At 48.9% G+C, this 17,580-nt stretch overlaps 14 non-coding genes across 14 annotated transcripts; 5 read left to right on the forward strand and 9 right to left on the reverse strand.

Moving 5' to 3' along the window:
• Positions 1 to 333: 333 nt before the first annotated feature.
• Positions 334 to 405, reverse strand: trnam-cau (transfer RNA methionine (anticodon CAU)). Its single transcript has one exon. It is a non-coding gene; the product is annotated as a tRNA-Met (tRNA).
• Positions 406 to 684: 279 nt separating this feature from the next.
• On the forward strand, positions 685 to 767 carry trnal-cag (transfer RNA leucine (anticodon CAG)). Its single transcript has one exon. It is a non-coding gene; the product is annotated as a tRNA-Leu (tRNA).
• A 2,791-nt stretch (positions 768 to 3,558) lies between these two features.
• On the reverse strand, positions 3,559 to 3,631 carry trnak-cuu (transfer RNA lysine (anticodon CUU)). The gene has a single exon. It is a non-coding gene; the product is annotated as a tRNA-Lys (tRNA).
• Positions 3,632 to 4,452: 821 nt separating this feature from the next.
• On the reverse strand, positions 4,453 to 4,524 carry trnam-cau (transfer RNA methionine (anticodon CAU)). Its single transcript has one exon. It is a non-coding gene; the product is annotated as a tRNA-Met (tRNA).
• A 279-nt stretch (positions 4,525 to 4,803) lies between these two features.
• On the forward strand, positions 4,804 to 4,886 carry trnal-cag (transfer RNA leucine (anticodon CAG)). Its single transcript has one exon. It is a non-coding gene; the product is annotated as a tRNA-Leu (tRNA).
• A 2,791-nt stretch (positions 4,887 to 7,677) lies between these two features.
• Positions 7,678 to 7,750, reverse strand: trnak-cuu (transfer RNA lysine (anticodon CUU)). The gene has a single exon. It is a non-coding gene; the product is annotated as a tRNA-Lys (tRNA).
• Positions 7,751 to 8,571: 821 nt separating this feature from the next.
• Positions 8,572 to 8,643, reverse strand: trnam-cau (transfer RNA methionine (anticodon CAU)). The gene has a single exon. It is a non-coding gene; the product is annotated as a tRNA-Met (tRNA).
• A 279-nt stretch (positions 8,644 to 8,922) lies between these two features.
• trnal-cag (transfer RNA leucine (anticodon CAG)) lies at positions 8,923 to 9,005 on the forward strand. Its single transcript has one exon. It is a non-coding gene; the product is annotated as a tRNA-Leu (tRNA).
• A 2,786-nt stretch (positions 9,006 to 11,791) lies between these two features.
• On the reverse strand, positions 11,792 to 11,864 carry trnak-cuu (transfer RNA lysine (anticodon CUU)). Its single transcript has one exon. It is a non-coding gene; the product is annotated as a tRNA-Lys (tRNA).
• Positions 11,865 to 12,685: 821 nt separating this feature from the next.
• On the reverse strand, positions 12,686 to 12,757 carry trnam-cau (transfer RNA methionine (anticodon CAU)). The gene has a single exon. It is a non-coding gene; the product is annotated as a tRNA-Met (tRNA).
• Positions 12,758 to 13,036: 279 nt separating this feature from the next.
• trnal-cag (transfer RNA leucine (anticodon CAG)) lies at positions 13,037 to 13,119 on the forward strand. Its single transcript has one exon. It is a non-coding gene; the product is annotated as a tRNA-Leu (tRNA).
• A 2,791-nt stretch (positions 13,120 to 15,910) lies between these two features.
• Positions 15,911 to 15,983, reverse strand: trnak-cuu (transfer RNA lysine (anticodon CUU)). The gene has a single exon. It is a non-coding gene; the product is annotated as a tRNA-Lys (tRNA).
• An 821-nt stretch (positions 15,984 to 16,804) lies between these two features.
• trnam-cau (transfer RNA methionine (anticodon CAU)) lies at positions 16,805 to 16,876 on the reverse strand. The gene has a single exon. It is a non-coding gene; the product is annotated as a tRNA-Met (tRNA).
• A 279-nt stretch (positions 16,877 to 17,155) lies between these two features.
• On the forward strand, positions 17,156 to 17,238 carry trnal-cag (transfer RNA leucine (anticodon CAG)). The gene has a single exon. It is a non-coding gene; the product is annotated as a tRNA-Leu (tRNA).
• The last annotated feature ends 342 nt before the right edge of the window (positions 17,239 to 17,580 follow it).

Below are 17,580 nucleotides of genomic sequence, written 5' to 3' on the forward strand. Positions count from 1 at the left end.
GTAGAGACGTGACATAATTACTAATGCGACCGAGTGTGCTGGCTGTTCCTGGTTCGTAATGATTACAGTGAGAAATCAATATAAACATAACTGCTTCGATTTCGAGGTTCAGTTGAAGCTTTCAAAGAAACTATCAAAGACCTCAGAACAACCGAAGACACATTTGGTCATCTCCGTATTGGTGAAGATTAAAGAGTCCCGCAAGTGTCAAGCTTGCACAAACACACACCAGAGAGAAACTCAGGACAGAATTTAAAGAAAGGGAGATGCAGACTATTTGAAGGCACTTTGCTAACCCAATGGCATGCTTATGAATCGTGCATAGGACACACGTAGCAGAGGATGGTTTCGATCCATCGACCTCTGGGTTATGGGCCCAGCACGCTTCCGCTGCGCCACTCTGCTGACGGCCCCTCTGCGTGTGGCGCACAACTGCTCTTTTTATTTCCTACATAAGTGATGAAAGAGTTGAAAGTTTCAACGACAAACGCAGACGTCACTTTGAGCGCTTGGTGTTGTAGCACAAATCATCACATGCTGCTCTACACTGGATTATAAAAGCCGACACATTTTCCAAACATTTTAATGCTGGAGTCACACTGTAGTATTAATAACAGTGCGATACTCGAGGAGCGTAGTGGGATCGCGGTGGCTCATCAGACCGCCCCGGGACAGGGGGCCCGCGTCAGGATGGCCGAGCGGTCTAAGGCGCTGCGTTCAGGTCGCAGTCTCCCCTGGAGGCGTGGGTTCGAATCCCACTCCTGACAAAAAGCTTGCTCAGTGTCGTCTCCAGTCGGGTGCAAATGGGTGAAGCAGCCTGACGCAGGGAACGTGCGCCGATAGGCGTAGGTGTATCCCCTGCCTCTTCCGATTTAGCTCGTGCTCCATAGGATGGAAGCGGATGCTCTGGCTTTTTGACTCGAATATAACCTGATCACAACAGAAGGCCGTGCAGCCCAGTGCTGGTTTAAGAATGCCTCGTGTCTTCAGGCCCCTATTCCTTCAGGTTACCCCTTTGGAATAGTCGTCCGAAAAAGACGGGAAAGGAAAAGCATGTAAGCTCCCACACACTGCGTTAGCATTAGCGGTTGGAATCTGATGGGAGAAAAGCAACCTGGCTCGCCGTCAAGCAATCCATCCCTGGTCTCCCACGTGACAGGCGGGGATACGCACCACTATACTAACGAGGAGCGCTTGCTTGGCGCTTGAAGACACTTCCTCTTGCGGCTACTACTGTTTCCGGTTTCGTCTTTTCTTTTCATTCCTCCCAGAGGAGCGCATGAAAACGTTTCCATCTGCGCCATCCTCACCCCTCCAATGCTATGGTCCCTGCTCCTCCTGGTGCACTGCAAACACTCATTCAGCCGGTTCTTTCAGTTTGAATAATTAGGTCTTCAAAGGCTGGAAGTAGGGCGCAAAAGACATGCCAATGCCAAAAGCGTGGCTGTGTGCTTCCAGCTGTGAAATGTCACTGGTGGATGTTGAAGACATTACTTCCAAGGCAGCAGGTCCAAGCGATTTAGCGTTTGTACAAGAAGCAGGAAGAGAGAAACGGCACTCCGCCTTTTTCTGGGCAGGCCGAAGCGACAGGAGAAGGGCGCCGTAGTGGGCAGGATTCGAGCCGACGCGGGGAGACCCCAATGGCTTTCTAGCCCATCGTCTTAACCGCTCGGCCACGACTACAGGGAGCGCCGCCGCCGCCGGCTTGCGATCATTTAACACGGAGGGCGAGGCGGCGGCGGTAACCTTTTTCAATGTCGCTCTCCGCTTCCCCCCAAAAAAAAGCCAAATGACATGCTAGCACTCGGACACCCTTCAGAAGACTGAAGGGTGGCTTAAAGCTGGAAGGATTAGGTCTCCCCGTTCCGACGCGACAATCGAACTTCCTTAGGCAGAGAGAAAGCAACATCGAGGAGCGTCAACAAGACTTTAGAAGCTGCGCCACACGCCACTTTCAGTCGCAGTCACAGCAGTTTTAAAGGCAGGAATCGCCTTTGCGAACGCCATGAGAAACAGAACGCAAGCTCAGGTCCTGCGGTTTAACAAACAGCCACGGCTTTCATGCGACTGGACATTTCTTTTCTGGAGCGAATTCACTTTCAACTTCAAGAAATTCACACAACTTGCGAAATACGAAATACAAATCTGGCTCATCGCTGCACAAGAAATACCGCCGGCTGGCAAGAAAATGACAACGGTGTTTTTCCTTAACGAAAAACTTCCCATGGAGAAAAACAACGGCTGTGCGTCTCTGTCGGCTTGATTCAGTTTAATGCAAGTATTCATTCTCCTCCTGGAAAATACAGCTTGCGAAAGATGAAATACAATTCTTGGCTTTTCTGGGTGAGTGCAGAAGAAATCCTGCCGGCTGGCAGAAGAATTCCAGCCTTTTTTACTCTTTAACCAGAAACTTGCGAATGATACAAAGCAAGCGGGGTGCGTTTCTGTGCAGCTGTTAACTGAACAGCTGCTGCTTCAAGCCCACCCAGGGCTCATTCCGATTTCAACATCATGCCCCCTGAAGGTAGACTGGATTTCTTTGCGAAGCATTCACCTTTTGGACGTTTCAGGAAAGGTGCGTGTCGATGCCAGACTTGAAAAGCTTTCCATACAAAGAAACAACATAGTGCTTTTGATTGATGGGAAACGGCAAGAGCGGTTTGAGCAGCTCCGGCCTCTCAACCGCTTTACAATGTGATCGGCACCTCGGTAGCCAGTTTAGAAGGCTGAAAAGGATGCTGGAAGCACAGCGACGTTCTAAAACCAGCGCTTGAAAAGCATCTGCATACATAAAATGTCCATTTCCCCAAAGCTGAATCTGCATCTTCAGAAGATTGTCAGCTATACGTTTTCGTTCTTTGTTTCCTTTTTTTACGACAAGCTTTCGAGAAATGAACTGTCTATTGTGATGAAGGCTGCATTAGAAATTGTGCATCTAGCTTAGTTCAATGAAATCGGGAGGTGCACCTGTCTCAAGCGGATGGCTCTTTGCAGGCACACTACGGAAACCTGCGGGCGCAAGTTGGGAGAAGTGACTCTTGCAGAGTGTTGAGCTTCGAGAAGAGGGCTCCGCTCAGGAAGATATTTCCACATGTTGAAGAGTCGCTTTTCGCCCTTTCTTTCCCACATTTTTCCAGTGCGGTTATTGATCGCGTTCAAAATGTTTTCCCAACGTACGTGTTACCTGCAAAATCACAGTGAAACTGTTATGCCCAAAAGATTCCTAATAGTTATTGTATTAGAATAGCTCTCCAATTTCTTAGCCTTCGTACACGCAATGTTTAAGGAAACGCTAGAGTAAATGAAACTGTAAATAGACAGGAGCTCTTCTTAGTTTTCATACAAGTTATGATGGCTGCAGCTCCTATCTGCGTCCCGGTGACCGGAGCCAAGGGATTATCTGCGGAACCCTTGATTTATCTCTCGGGCAAGGAGCTAGATACGCCCTTTTCATCTCGGTTTGATCACACCTGTGCATTAAAACGCAGTGCTCGGTACCATCGAGGTGTAAGAGGTTCAAGGATGAGCGGGAAACTTTGTTAATAAGGAGACGGGCACCGCCCAACGTGGGGCTCGAACCCACGACCCTGAGATTAAGAGTCTCATGCTCTACCGACTGAGCTAGCCGGGCGCCGGTAGAGCTGGTGGTTAACTTGTCCCTGTTGACGGCAATTTGACAAGGTATACTTCCTGGCTTTTCATCATGTGCTGACCGGATTCGAGAGTAGCACACCCTGTTCTTTGTTGATTACTGTACCTCCAGCAGCGCAAATGTCAGTAATCATTGAAATGTACGACCTACAATCTCCTCAGCATGCCCGCGTGGACTCCTCAGTGATCATCCTTCTACGTTCTGCTGTAGTTTTCATGCAAGTGAAAACCGTGCTCCAAATAACAGCGGCACAGTTGTATCCTGCGGTAAGCATTCTTCTAATTCCATCGTTTTGCTCCAGGTAAAAGGTAGCGCATCATAGTGTTGATATTCCAAGGTTTCAGAGTCCGTATTGGATGGCTTGGATGCAGACATCGCTCAGAGCTCCCAGTATGATTTTCCCGAGTTCAGTTTTGCAGTGTTTTAGTGCTTTACTACTTCCAGTGGGCCTTTGAATGCTCTGCTAAGTAGAGACGTGACATAATTACTAATGCGACCGAGTGTGCTGGCTGTTCCTGGTTCGTAATGATTACAGTGAGAAATCAATATAAACATAACTGCTTCGATTTCGAGGTTCAGTTGAAGCTTTCAAAGAAACTATCAAAGACCTCAGAACAACCGAAGACACATTTGGTCATCTCCGTATTGGTGAAGATTAAAGAGTCCCGCAAGTGTCAAGCTTGCACAAACACACACCAGAGAGAAACTCAGGACAGAATTTAAAGAAAGGGAGATGCAGACTATTTGAAGGCACTTTGCTAACCCAATGGCATGCTTATGAATCGTGCATAGGACACACGTAGCAGAGGATGGTTTCGATCCATCGACCTCTGGGTTATGGGCCCAGCACGCTTCCGCTGCGCCACTCTGCTGACGGCCCCTCTGCGTGTGGCGCACAACTGCTCTTTTTATTTCCTACATAAGTGATGAAAGAGTTGAAAGTTTCAACGACAAACGCAGACGTCACTTTGAGCGCTTGGTGTTGTAGCACAAATCATCACATGCTGCTCTACACTGGATTATAAAAGCCGACACATTTTCCAAACATTTTAATGCTGGAGTCACACTGTAGTATTAATAACAGTGCGATACTCGAGGAGCGTAGTGGGATCGCGGTGGCTCATCAGACCGCCCCGGGACAGGGGGCCCGCGTCAGGATGGCCGAGCGGTCTAAGGCGCTGCGTTCAGGTCGCAGTCTCCCCTGGAGGCGTGGGTTCGAATCCCACTCCTGACAAAAAGCTTGCTCAGTGCCGTCTCCAGTCGGGTGCAAATGGGTGAAGCAGCCTGACGCAGGGAACGTGCGCCGATAGGCGTAGGTGTATCCCCTGCCTCTTCCGATTTAGCTCGTGCTCCATAGGATGGAAGCGGATGCTCTGGCTTTTTGACTCGAATATAACCTGATCACAACAGAAGGCCGTGCAGCCCAGTGCTGGTTTAAGAATGCCTCGTGTCTTCAGGCCCCTATTCCTTCAGGTTACCCCTTTGGAATAGTCGTCCGAAAAAGACGGGAAAGGAAAAGCATGTAAGCTCCCACACACTGCGTTAGCATTAGCGGTTGGAATCTGATGGGAGAAAAGCAACCTGGCTCGCCGTCAAGCAATCCATCCCTGGTCTCCCACGTGACAGGCGGGGATACGCACCACTATACTAACGAGGAGCGCTTGCTTGGCGCTTGAAGACACTTCCTCTTGCGGCTACTACTGTTTCCGGTTTCGTCTTTTCTTTTCATTCCTCCCAGAGGAGCGCATGAAAACGTTTCCATCTGCGCCATCCTCACCCCTCCAATGCTATGGTCCCTGCTCCTCCTGGTGCACTGCAAACACTCATTCAGCCGGTTCTTTCAGTTTGAATAATTAGGTCTTCAAAGGCTGGAAGTAGGGCGCAAAAGACATGCCAATGCCAAAAGCGTGGCTGTGTGCTTCCAGCTGTGAAATGTCACTGGTGGATGTTGAAGACATTACTTCCAAGGCAGCAGGTCCAAGCGATTTAGCGTTTGTACAAGAAGCAGGAAGAGAGAAACGGCACTCCGCCTTTTTCTGGGCAGGCCGAAGCGACAGGAGAAGGGCGCCGTAGTGGGCAGGATTCGAGCCGACGCGGGGAGACCCCAATGGCTTTCTAGCCCATCGTCTTAACCGCTCGGCCACGACTACAGGGAGCGCCGCCGCCGCCGGCTTGCGATCATTTAACACGGAGGGCGAGGCGGCGGCGGTAACCTTTTTCAATGTCGCTCTCCGCTTCCCCCCAAAAAAAAGCCAAATGACATGCTAGCACTCGGACACCCTTCAGAAGACTGAAGGGTGGCTTAAAGCTGGAAGGATTAGGTCTCCCCGTTCCGACGCGACAATCGAACTTCCTTAGGCAGAGAGAAAGCAACATCGAGGAGCGTCAACAAGACTTTAGAAGCTGCGCCACACGCCACTTTCAGTCGCAGTCACAGCAGTTTTAAAGGCAGGAATCGCCTTTGCGAACGCCATGAGAAACAGAACGCAAGCTCAGGTCCTGCGGTTTAACAAACAGCCACGGCTTTCATGCGACTGGACATTTCTTTTCTGGAGCGAATTCACTTTCAACTTCAAGAAATTCACACAACTTGCGAAATACGAAATACAAATCTGGCTCATCGCTGCACAAGAAATACCGCCGGCTGGCAAGAAAATGACAACGGTGTTTTTCCTTAACGAAAAACTTCCCATGGAGAAAAACAACGGCTGTGCGTCTCTGTCGGCTTGATTCAGTTTAATGCAAGTATTCATTCTCCTCCTGGAAAATACAGCTTGCGAAAGATGAAATACAATTCTTGGCTTTTCTGGGTGAGTGCAGAAGAAATCCTGCCGGCTGGCAGAAGAATTCCAGCCTTTTTTACTCTTTAACCAGAAACTTGCGAATGATACAAAGCAAGCGGGGTGCGTTTCTGTGCAGCTGTTAACTGAACAGCTGCTGCTTCAAGCCCACCCAGGGCTCATTCCGATTTCAACATCATGCCCCCTGAAGGTAGACTGGATTTCTTTGCGAAGCATTCACCTTTTGGACGTTTCAGGAAAGGTGCGTGTCGATGCCAGACTTGAAAAGCTTTCCATACAAAGAAACAACATAGTGCTTTTGATTGATGGGAAACGGCAAGAGCGGTTTGAGCAGCTCCGGCCTCTCAACCGCTTTACAATGTGATCGGCACCTCGGTAGCCAGTTTAGAAGGCTGAAAAGGATGCTGGAAGCACAGCGACGTTCTAAAACCAGCGCTTGAAAAGCATCTGCATACATAAAATGTCCATTTCCCCAAAGCTGAATCTGCATCTTCAGAAGATTGTCAGCTATACGTTTTCGTTCTTTGTTTCCTTTTTTTACGACAAGCTTTCGAGAAATGAACTGTCTATTGTGATGAAGGCTGCATTAGAAATTGTGCATCTAGCTTAGTTCAATGAAATCGGGAGGTGCACCTGTCTCAAGCGGATGGCTCTTTGCAGGCACACTACGGAAACCTGCGGGCGCAAGTTGGGAGAAGTGACTCTTGCAGAGTGTTGAGCTTCGAGAAGAGGGCTCCGCTCAGGAAGATATTTCCACATGTTGAAGAGTCGCTTTTCGCCCTTTCTTTCCCACATTTTTCCAGTGCGGTTATTGATCGCGTTCAAAATGTTTTCCCAACGTACGTGTTACCTGCAAAATCACAGTGAAACTGTTATGCCCAAAAGATTCCTAATAGTTATTGTATTAGAATAGCTCTCCAATTTCTTAGCCTTCGTACACGCAATGTTTAAGGAAACGCTAGAGTAAATGAAACTGTAAATAGACAGGAGCTCTTCTTAGTTTTCATACAAGTTATGATGGCTGCAGCTCCTATCTGCGTCCCGGTGACCGGAGCCAAGGGATTATCTGCGGAACCCTTGATTTATCTCTCGGGCAAGGAGCTAGATACGCCCTTTTCATCTCGGTTTGATCACACCTGTGCATTAAAACGCAGTGCTCGGTACCATCGAGGTGTAAGAGGTTCAAGGATGAGCGGGAAACTTTGTTAATAAGGAGACGGGCACCGCCCAACGTGGGGCTCGAACCCACGACCCTGAGATTAAGAGTCTCATGCTCTACCGACTGAGCTAGCCGGGCGCCGGTAGAGCTGGTGGTTAACTTGTCCCTGTTGACGGCAATTTGACAAGGTATACTTCCTGGCTTTTCATCATGTGCTGACCGGATTCGAGAGTAGCACACCCTGTTCTTTGTTGATTACTGTACCTCCAGCAGCGCAAATGTCAGTAATCATTGAAATGTACGACCTACAATCTCCTCAGCATGCCCGCGTGGACTCCTCAGTGATCATCCTTCTACGTTCTGCTGTAGTTTTCATGCAAGTGAAAACCGTGCTCCAAATAACAGCGGCACAGTTGTATCCTGCGGTAAGCATTCTTCTAATTCCATCGTTTTGCTCCAGGTAAAAGGTAGCGCATCATAGTGTTGATATTCCAAGGTTTCAGAGTCCGTATTGGATGGCTTGGATGCAGACATCGCTCAGAGCTCCCAGTATGATTTTCCCGAGTTCAGTTTTGCAGTGTTTTAGTGCTTTACTACTTCCAGTGGGCCTTTGAATGCTCTGCTAAGTAGAGACGTGACATAATTACTAATGCGACCGAGTGTGCTGGCTGTTCCTGGTTCGTAATGATTACAGTGAGAAATCAATATAAACATAACTGCTTCGATTTCGAGGTTCAGTTGAAGCTTTCAAAGAAACTATCAAAGACCTCAGAACAACCGAAGACACATTTGGTCATCTCCGTATTGGTGAAGATTAAAGAGTCCCGCAAGTGTCAAGCTTGCACAAACACACACCAGAGAGAAACTCAGGACAGAATTTAAAGAAAGGGAGATGCAGACTATTTGAAGGCACTTTGCTAACCCAATGGCATGCTTATGAATCGTGCATAGGACACACGTAGCAGAGGATGGTTTCGATCCATCGACCTCTGGGTTATGGGCCCAGCACGCTTCCGCTGCGCCACTCTGCTGACGGCCCCTCTGCGTGTGGCGCACAACTGCTCTTTTTATTTCCTACATAAGTGATGAAAGAGTTGAAAGTTTCAACGACAAACGCAGACGTCACTTTGAGCGCTTGGTGTTGTAGCACAAATCATCACATGCTGCTCTACACTGGATTATAAAAGCCGACACATTTTCCAAACATTTTAATGCTGGAGTCACACTGTAGTATTAATAACAGTGCGATACTCGAGGAGCGTAGTGGGATCGCGGTGGCTCATCAGACCGCCCCGGGACAGGGGGCCCGCGTCAGGATGGCCGAGCGGTCTAAGGCGCTGCGTTCAGGTCGCAGTCTCCCCTGGAGGCGTGGGTTCGAATCCCACTCCTGACAAAAAGCTTGCTCAGTGCCGTCTCCAGTCGGGTGCAAATGGGTGAAGCAGCCTGACGCAGGGAACGTGCGCCGATAGGCGTAGGTGTATCCCCTGCCTCTTCCGATTTAGCTCGTGCTCCATAGGATGGAAGCGGATGCTCTGGCTTTTTGACTCGAATATAACCTGATCACAACAGAAGGCCGTGCAGCCCAGTGCTGGTTTAAGAATGCCTCGTGTCTTCAGGCCCCTATTCCTTCAGGTTACCCCTTTGGAATAGTCGTCCGAAAAAGACGGGAAAGGAAAAGCATGTAAGCTCCCACACACTGCGTTAGCATTAGCGGTTGGAATCTGATGGGAGAAAAGCAACCTGGCTCGCCGTCAAGCAATCCATCCCTGGTCTCCCACGTGACAGGCGGGGATACGCACCACTATACTAACGAGGAGCGCTTGCTTGGCGCTTGAAGACACTTCCTCTTGCGGCTACTACTGTTTCCGGTTTCGTCTTTTCTTTTCATTCCTCCCAGAGGAGCGCATGAAAACGTTTCCATCTGCGCCATCCTCACCCCTCCAATGCTATGGTCCCTGCTCCTCCTGGTGCACTGCAAACACTCATTCAGCCGGTTCTTTCAGTTTGAATAATTAGGTCTTCAAAGGCTGGAAGTAGGGCGCAAAAGACATGCCAATGCCAAAAGCGTGGCTGTGTGCTTCCAGCTGTGAAATGTCACTGGTGGATGTTGAAGACTACTTCCAAGGCAGCAGGTCCAAGCGATTTAGCGTTTGTAGAAGAAGCAGGAAGAGAGAAACGGCACTCCGCCTTTTTCTGGGCAGGCCGAAGCGACAGGAGAAGGGCGCCGTAGTGGGCAGGATTCGAGCCGACGCGGGGAGACCCCAATGGCTTTCTAGCCCATCGTCTTAACCGCTCGGCCACGACTACAGGGAGCGCCGCCGCCGCCGGCTTGCGATCATTTAACACGGAGGGCGAGGCGGCGGCGGTAACCTTTTTCAATGTCGCTCTCCGCTTCCCCCCAAAAAAAAGCCAAATGACATGCTAGCACTCGGACACCCTTCAGAAGACTGAAGGGTGGCTTAAAGCTGGAAGGATTAGGTCTCCCCGTTCCGACGCGACAATCGAACTTCCTTAGGCAGAGAGAAAGCAACATCGAGGAGCGTCAACAAGACTTTAGAAGCTGCGCCACACGCCACTTTCAGTCGCAGTCACAGCAGTTTTAAAGGCAGGAATCGCCTTTGCGAACGCCATGAGAAACAGAACGCAAGCTCAGGTCCTGCGGTTTAACAAACAGCCACGGCTTTCATGCGACTGGACATTTCTTTTCTGGAGCGAATTCACTTTCAACTTCAAGAAATTCACACAACTTGCGAAATACGAAATACAAATCTGGCTCATCGCTGCACAAGAAATACCGCCGGCTGGCAAGAAAATGACAACGGTGTTTTTCCTTAACGAAAAACTTCCCATGGAGAAAAACAACGGCTGTGCGTCTCTGTCGGCTTGATTCAGTTTAATGCAAGTATTCATTCTCCTCCTGGAAAATACAGCTTGCGAAAGATGAAATACAATTCTTGGCTTTTCTGGGTGAGTGCAGAAGAAATCCTGCCGGCTGGCAGAAGAATTCCAGCCTTTTTTACTCTTTAACCAGAAACTTGCGAATGATACAAAGCAAGCGGGGTGCGTTTCTGTGCAGCTGTTAACTGAACAGCTGCTGCTTCAAGCCCACCCAGGGCTCATTCCGATTTCAACATCATGCCCCCTGAAGGTAGACTGGATTTCTTTGCGAAGCATTCACCTTTTGGACGTTTCAGGAAAGGTGCGTGTCGATGCCAGACTTGAAAAGCTTTCCATACAAAGAAACAACATAGTGCTTTTGATTGATGGGAAACGGCAAGAGCGGTTTGAGCAGCTCCGGCCTCTCAACCGCTTTACAATGTGATCGGCACCTCGGTAGCCAGTTTAGAAGGCTGAAAAGGATGCTGGAAGCACAGCGACGTTCTAAAACCAGCGCTTGAAAAGCATCTGCATACATAAAATGTCCATTTCCCCAAAGCTGAATCTGCATCTTCAGAAGATTGTCAGCTATACGTTTTCGTTCTTTGTTTCCTTTTTTTACGACAAGCTTTCGAGAAATGAACTGTCTATTGTGATGAAGGCTGCATTAGAAATTGTGCATCTAGCTTAGTTCAATGAAATCGGGAGGTGCACCTGTCTCAAGCGGATGGCTCTTTGCAGGCACACTACGGAAACCTGCGGGCGCAAGTTGGGAGAAGTGACTCTTGCAGAGTGTTGAGCTTCGAGAAGAGGGCTCCGCTCAGGAAGATATTTCCACATGTTGAAGAGTCGCTTTTCGCCCTTTCTTTCCCACATTTTTCCAGTGCGGTTATTGATCGCGTTCAAAATGTTTTCCCAACGTACGTGTTACCTGCAAAATCACAGTGAAACTGTTATGCCCAAAAGATTCCTAATAGTTATTGTATTAGAATAGCTCTCCAATTTCTTAGCCTTCGTACACGCAATGTTTAAGGAAACGCTAGAGTAAATGAAACTGTAAATAGACAGGAGCTCTTAGTTTTCATACAAGTTATGATGGCTGCAGCTCCTATCTGCGTCCGGGTGACCGGAGCCAAGGGATTATCTGCGGAACCCTTGATTTATCTCTCGGGCAAGGAGCTAGATACGCCCTTTTCATCTCGGTTTGATCACACCTGTGCATTAAAACGCAGTGCTCGGTACCATCGAGGTGTAAGAGGTTCAAGGATGAGCGGGAAACTTTGTTAATAAGGAGACGGGCACCGCCCAACGTGGGGCTCGAACCCACGACCCTGAGATTAAGAGTCTCATGCTCTACCGACTGAGCTAGCCGGGCGCCGGTAGAGCTGGTGGTTAACTTGTCCCTGTTGACGGCAATTTGACAAGGTATACTTCCTGGCTTTTCATCATGTGCTGACCGGATTCGAGAGTAGCACACCCTGTTCTTTGTTGATTACTGTACCTCCAGCAGCGCAAATGTCAGTAATCATTGAAATGTACGACCTACAATCTCCTCAGCATGCCCGCGTGGACTCCTCAGTGATCATCCTTCTACGTTCTGCTGTAGTTTTCATGCAAGTGAAAACCGTGCTCCAAATAACAGCGGCACAGTTGTATCCTGCGGTAAGCATTCTTCTAATTCCATCGTTTTGCTCCAGGTAAAAGGTAGCGCATCATAGTGTTGATATTCCAAGGTTTCAGAGTCCGTATTGGATGGCTTGGATGCAGACATCGCTCAGAGCTCCCAGTATGATTTTCCCGAGTTCAGTTTTGCAGTGTTTTAGTGCTTTACTACTTCCAGTGGGCCTTTGAATGCTCTGCTAAGTAGAGACGTGACATAATTACTAATGCGACCGAGTGTGCTGGCTGTTCCTGGTTCGTAATGATTACAGTGAGAAATCAATATAAACATAACTGCTTCGATTTCGAGGTTCAGTTGAAGCTTTCAAAGAAACTATCAAAGACCTCAGAACAACCGAAGACACATTTGGTCATCTCCGTATTGGTGAAGATTAAAGAGTCCCGCAAGTGTCAAGCTTGCACAAACACACACCAGAGAGAAACTCAGGACAGAATTTAAAGAAAGGGAGATGCAGACTATTTGAAGGCACTTTGCTAACCCAATGGCATGCTTATGAATCGTGCATAGGACACACGTAGCAGAGGATGGTTTCGATCCATCGACCTCTGGGTTATGGGCCCAGCACGCTTCCGCTGCGCCACTCTGCTGACGGCCCCTCTGCGTGTGGCGCACAACTGCTCTTTTTATTTCCTACATAAGTGATGAAAGAGTTGAAAGTTTCAACGACAAACGCAGACGTCACTTTGAGCGCTTGGTGTTGTAGCACAAATCATCACATGCTGCTCTACACTGGATTATAAAAGCCGACACATTTTCCAAACATTTTAATGCTGGAGTCACACTGTAGTATTAATAACAGTGCGATACTCGAGGAGCGTAGTGGGATCGCGGTGGCTCATCAGACCGCCCCGGGACAGGGGGCCCGCGTCAGGATGGCCGAGCGGTCTAAGGCGCTGCGTTCAGGTCGCAGTCTCCCCTGGAGGCGTGGGTTCGAATCCCACTCCTGACAAAAAGCTTGCTCAGTGCCGTCTCCAGTCGGGTGCAAATGGGTGAAGCAGCCTGACGCAGGGAACGTGCGCCGATAGGCGTAGGTGTATCCCCTGCCTCTTCCGATTTAGCTCGTGCTCCATAGGATGGAAGCGGATGCTCTGGCTTTTTGACTCGAATATAACCTGATCACAACAGAAGGCCGTGCAGCCCAGTGCTGGTTTAAGAATGCCTCGTGTCTTCAGGCCCCTATTCCTTCAGGTTACCCCTTTGGAATAGTCGTCCGAAAAAGACGGGAAAGGAAAAGCATGTAAGCTCCCACACACTGCGTTAGCATTAGCGGTTGGAATCTGATGGGAGAAAAGCAACCTGGCTCGCCGTCAAGCAATCCATCCCTGGTCTCCCACGTGACAGGCGGGGATACGCACCACTATACTAACGAGGAGCGCTTGCTTGGCGCTTGAAGACACTTCCTCTTGCGGCTACTACTGTTTCCGGTTTCGTCTTTTCTTTTCATTCCTCCCAGAGGAGCGCATGAAAACGTTTCCATCTGCGCCATCCTCACCCCTCCAATGCTATGGTCCCTGCTCCTCCTGGTGCACTGCAAACACTCATTCAGCCGGTTCTTTCAGTTTGAATAATTAGGTCTTCAAAGGCTGGAAGTAGGGCGCAAAAGACATGCCAATGCCAAAAGCGTGGCTGTGTGCTTCCAGCTGTGAAATGTCACTGGTGGATGTTGAAGACATTACTTCCAAGGCAGCAGGTCCAAGCGATTTAGCGTTTGTACAAGAAGCAGGAAGAGAGAAACGGCACTCCGCCTTTTTCTGGGCAGGCCGAAGCGACAGGAGAAGGGCGCCGTAGTGGGCAGGATTCGAGCCGACGCGGGGAGACCCCAATGGCTTTCTAGCCCATCGTCTTAACCGCTCGGCCACGACTACAGGGAGCGCCGCCGCCGCCGGCTTGCGATCATTTAACACGGAGGGCGAGGCGGCGGCGGTAACCTTTTTCAATGTCGCTCTCCGCTTCCCCCCAAAAAAAAGCCAAATGACATGCTAGCACTCGGACACCCTTCAGAAGACTGAAGGGTGGCTTAAAGCTGGAAGGATTAGGTCTCCCCGTTCCGACGCGACAATCGAACTTCCTTAGGCAGAGAGAAAGCAACATCGAGGAGCGTCAACAAGACTTTAGAAGCTGCACCACACGCCACTTTCAGTCGCAGTCACAGCAGTTTTAAAGGCAGGAATCGCCTTTGCGAACGCCATGAGAAACAGAACGCAAGCTCAGGTCCTGCGGTTTAACAAACAGCCACGGCTTTCATGCGACTGGACATTTCTTTTCTGGAGCGAATTCACTTTCAACTTCAAGAAATTCACACAACTTGCGAAATACGAAATACAAATCTGGCTCATCGCTGCACAAGAAATACCGCCGGCTGGCAAGAAAATGACAACGGTGTTTTTCCTTAACGAAAAACTTCCCATGGAGAAAAACAACGGCTGTGCGTCTCTGTCGGCTTGATTCAGTTTAATGCAAGTATTCATTCTCCTCCTGGAAAATACAGCTTGCGAAAGATGAAATACAATTCTTGGCTTTTCTGGGTGAGTGCAGAAGAAATCCTGCCGGCTGGCAGAAGAATTCCAGCCTTTTTTACTCTTTAACCAGAAACTTGCGAATGATACAAAGCAAGCGGGGTGCGTTTCTGTGCAGCTGTTAACTGAACAGCTGCTGCTTCAAGCCCACCCAGGGCTCATTCCGATTTCAACATCATGCCCCCTGAAGGTAGACTGGATTTCTTTGCGAAGCATTCACCTTTTGGACGTTTCAGGAAAGGTGCGTGTCGATGCCAGACTTGAAAAGCTTTCCATACAAAGAAACAACATAGTGCTTTTGATTGATGGGAAACGGCAAGAGCGGTTTGAGCAGCTCCGGCCTCTCAACCGCTTTACAATGTGATCGGCACCTCGGTAGCCAGTTTAGAAGGCTGAAAAGGATGCTGGAAGCACAGCGACGTTCTAAAACCAGCGCTTGAAAAGCATCTGCATACATAAAATGTCCATTTCCCCAAAGCTGAATCTGCATCTTCAGAAGATTGTCAGCTATACGTTTTCGTTCTTTGTTTCCTTTTTTTACGACAAGCTTTCGAGAAATGAACTGTCTATTGTGATGAAGGCTGCATTAGAAATTGTGCATCTAGCTTAGTTCAATGAAATCGGGAGGTGCACCTGTCTCAAGCGGATGGCTCTTTGCAGGCACACTACGGAAACCTGCGGGCGCAAGTTGGGAGAAGTGACTCTTGCAGAGTGTTGAGCTTCGAGAAGAGGGCTCCGCTCAGGAAGATATTTCCACATGTTGAAGAGTCGCTTTTCGCCCTTTCTTTCCCACATTTTTCCAGTGCGGTTATTGATCGCGTTCAAAATGTTTTCCCAACGTACGTGTTACCTGCAAAATCACAGTGAAACTGTTATGCCCAAAAGATTCCTAATAGTTATTGTATTAGAATAGCTCTCCAATTTCTTAGCCTTCGTACACGCAATGTTTAAGGAAACGCTAGAGTAAATGAAACTGTAAATAGACAGGAGCTCTTCTTAGTTTTCATACAAGTTATGATGGCTGCAGCTCCTATCTGCGTCCCGGTGACCGGAGCCAAGGGATTATCTGCGGAACCCTTGATTTATCTCTCGGGCAAGGAGCTAGATACGCCCTTTTCATCTCGGTTTGATCACACCTGTGCATTAAAACGCAGTGCTCGGTACCATCGAGGTGTAAGAGGTTCAAGGATGAGCGGGAAACTTTGTTAATAAGGAGACGGGCACCGCCCAACGTGGGGCTCGAACCCACGACCCTGAGATTAAGAGTCTCATGCTCTACCGACTGAGCTAGCCGGGCGCCGGTAGAGCTGGTGGTTAACTTGTCCCTGTTGACGGCAATTTGACAAGGTATACTTCCTGGCTTTTCATCATGTGCTGACCGGATTCGAGAGTAGCACACCCTGTTCTTTGTTGATTACTGTACCTCCAGCAGCGCAAATGTCAGTAATCATTGAAATGTACGACCTACAATCTCCTCAGCATGCCCGCGTGGACTCCTCAGTGATCATCCTTCTACGTTCTGCTGTAGTTTTCATGCAAGTGAAAACCGTGCTCCAAATAACAGCGGCACAGTTGTATCCTGCGGTAAGCATTCTTCTAATTCCATCGTTTTGCTCCAGGTAAAAGGTAGCGCATCATAGTGTTGATATTCCAAGGTTTCAGAGTCCGTATTGGATGGCTTGGATGCAGACATCGCTCAGAGCTCCCAGTATGATTTTCCCGAGTTCAGTTTTGCAGTGTTTTAGTGCTTTACTACTTCCAGTGGGCCTTTGAATGCTCTGCTAAGTAGAGACGTGACATAATTACTAATGCGACCGAGTGTGCTGGCTGTTCCTGGTTCGTAATGATTACAGTGAGAAATCAATATAAACATAACTGCTTCGATTTCGAGGTTCAGTTGAAGCTTTCAAAGAAACTATCAAAGACCTCAGAACAACCGAAGACACATTTGGTCATCTCCGTATTGGTGAAGATTAAAGAGTCCCGCAAGTGTCAAGCTTGCACAAACACACACCAGAGAGAAACTCAGGACAGAATTTAAAGAAAGGGAGATGCAGACTATTTGAAGGCACTTTGCTAACCCAATGGCATGCTTATGAATCGTGCATAGGACACACGTAGCAGAGGATGGTTTCGATCCATCGACCTCTGGGTTATGGGCCCAGCACGCTTCCGCTGCGCCACTCTGCTGACGGCCCCTCTGCGTGTGGCGCACAACTGCTCTTTTTATTTCCTACATAAGTGATGAAAGAGTTGAAAGTTTCAACGACAAACGCAGACGTCACTTTGAGCGCTTGGTGTTGTAGCACAAATCATCACATGCTGCTCTACACTGGATTATAAAAGCCGACACATTTTCCAAACATTTTAATGCTGGAGTCACACTGTAGTATTAATAACAGTGCGATACTCGAGGAGCGTAGTGGGATCGCGGTGGCTCATCAGACCGCCCCGGGACAGGGGGCCCGCGTCAGGATGGCCGAGCGGTCTAAGGCGCTGCGTTCAGGTCGCAGTCTCCCCTGGAGGCGTGGGTTCGAATCCCACTCCTGACAAAAAGCTTGCTCAGTGCCGTCTCCAGTCGGGTGCAAATGGGTGAAGCAGCCTGACGCAGGGAACGTGCGCCGATAGGCGTAGGTGTATCCCCTGCCTCTTCCGATTTAGCTCGTGCTCCATAGGATGGAAGCGGATGCTCTGGCTTTTTGACTCGAATATAACCTGATCACAACAGAAGGCCGTGCAGCCCAGTGCTGGTTTAAGAATGCCTCGTGTCTTCAGGCCCCTATTCCTTCAGGTTACCCCTTTGGAATAGTCGTCCGAAAAAGACGGGAAAGGAAAAGCATGTAAGCTCCCACACACTGCGTTAGCATTAGCGGTTGGAATCTGATGGGAGAAAA

This window comes from Lepisosteus oculatus, unplaced genomic scaffold (genome assembly GCF_040954835.1).
Source record: "Lepisosteus oculatus isolate fLepOcu1 unplaced genomic scaffold, fLepOcu1.hap2 HAP2_SCAFFOLD_95, whole genome shotgun sequence".
In the NCBI taxonomy this organism is placed as follows: Eukaryota; Metazoa; Chordata; class Actinopteri; order Semionotiformes; family Lepisosteidae; genus Lepisosteus; species Lepisosteus oculatus.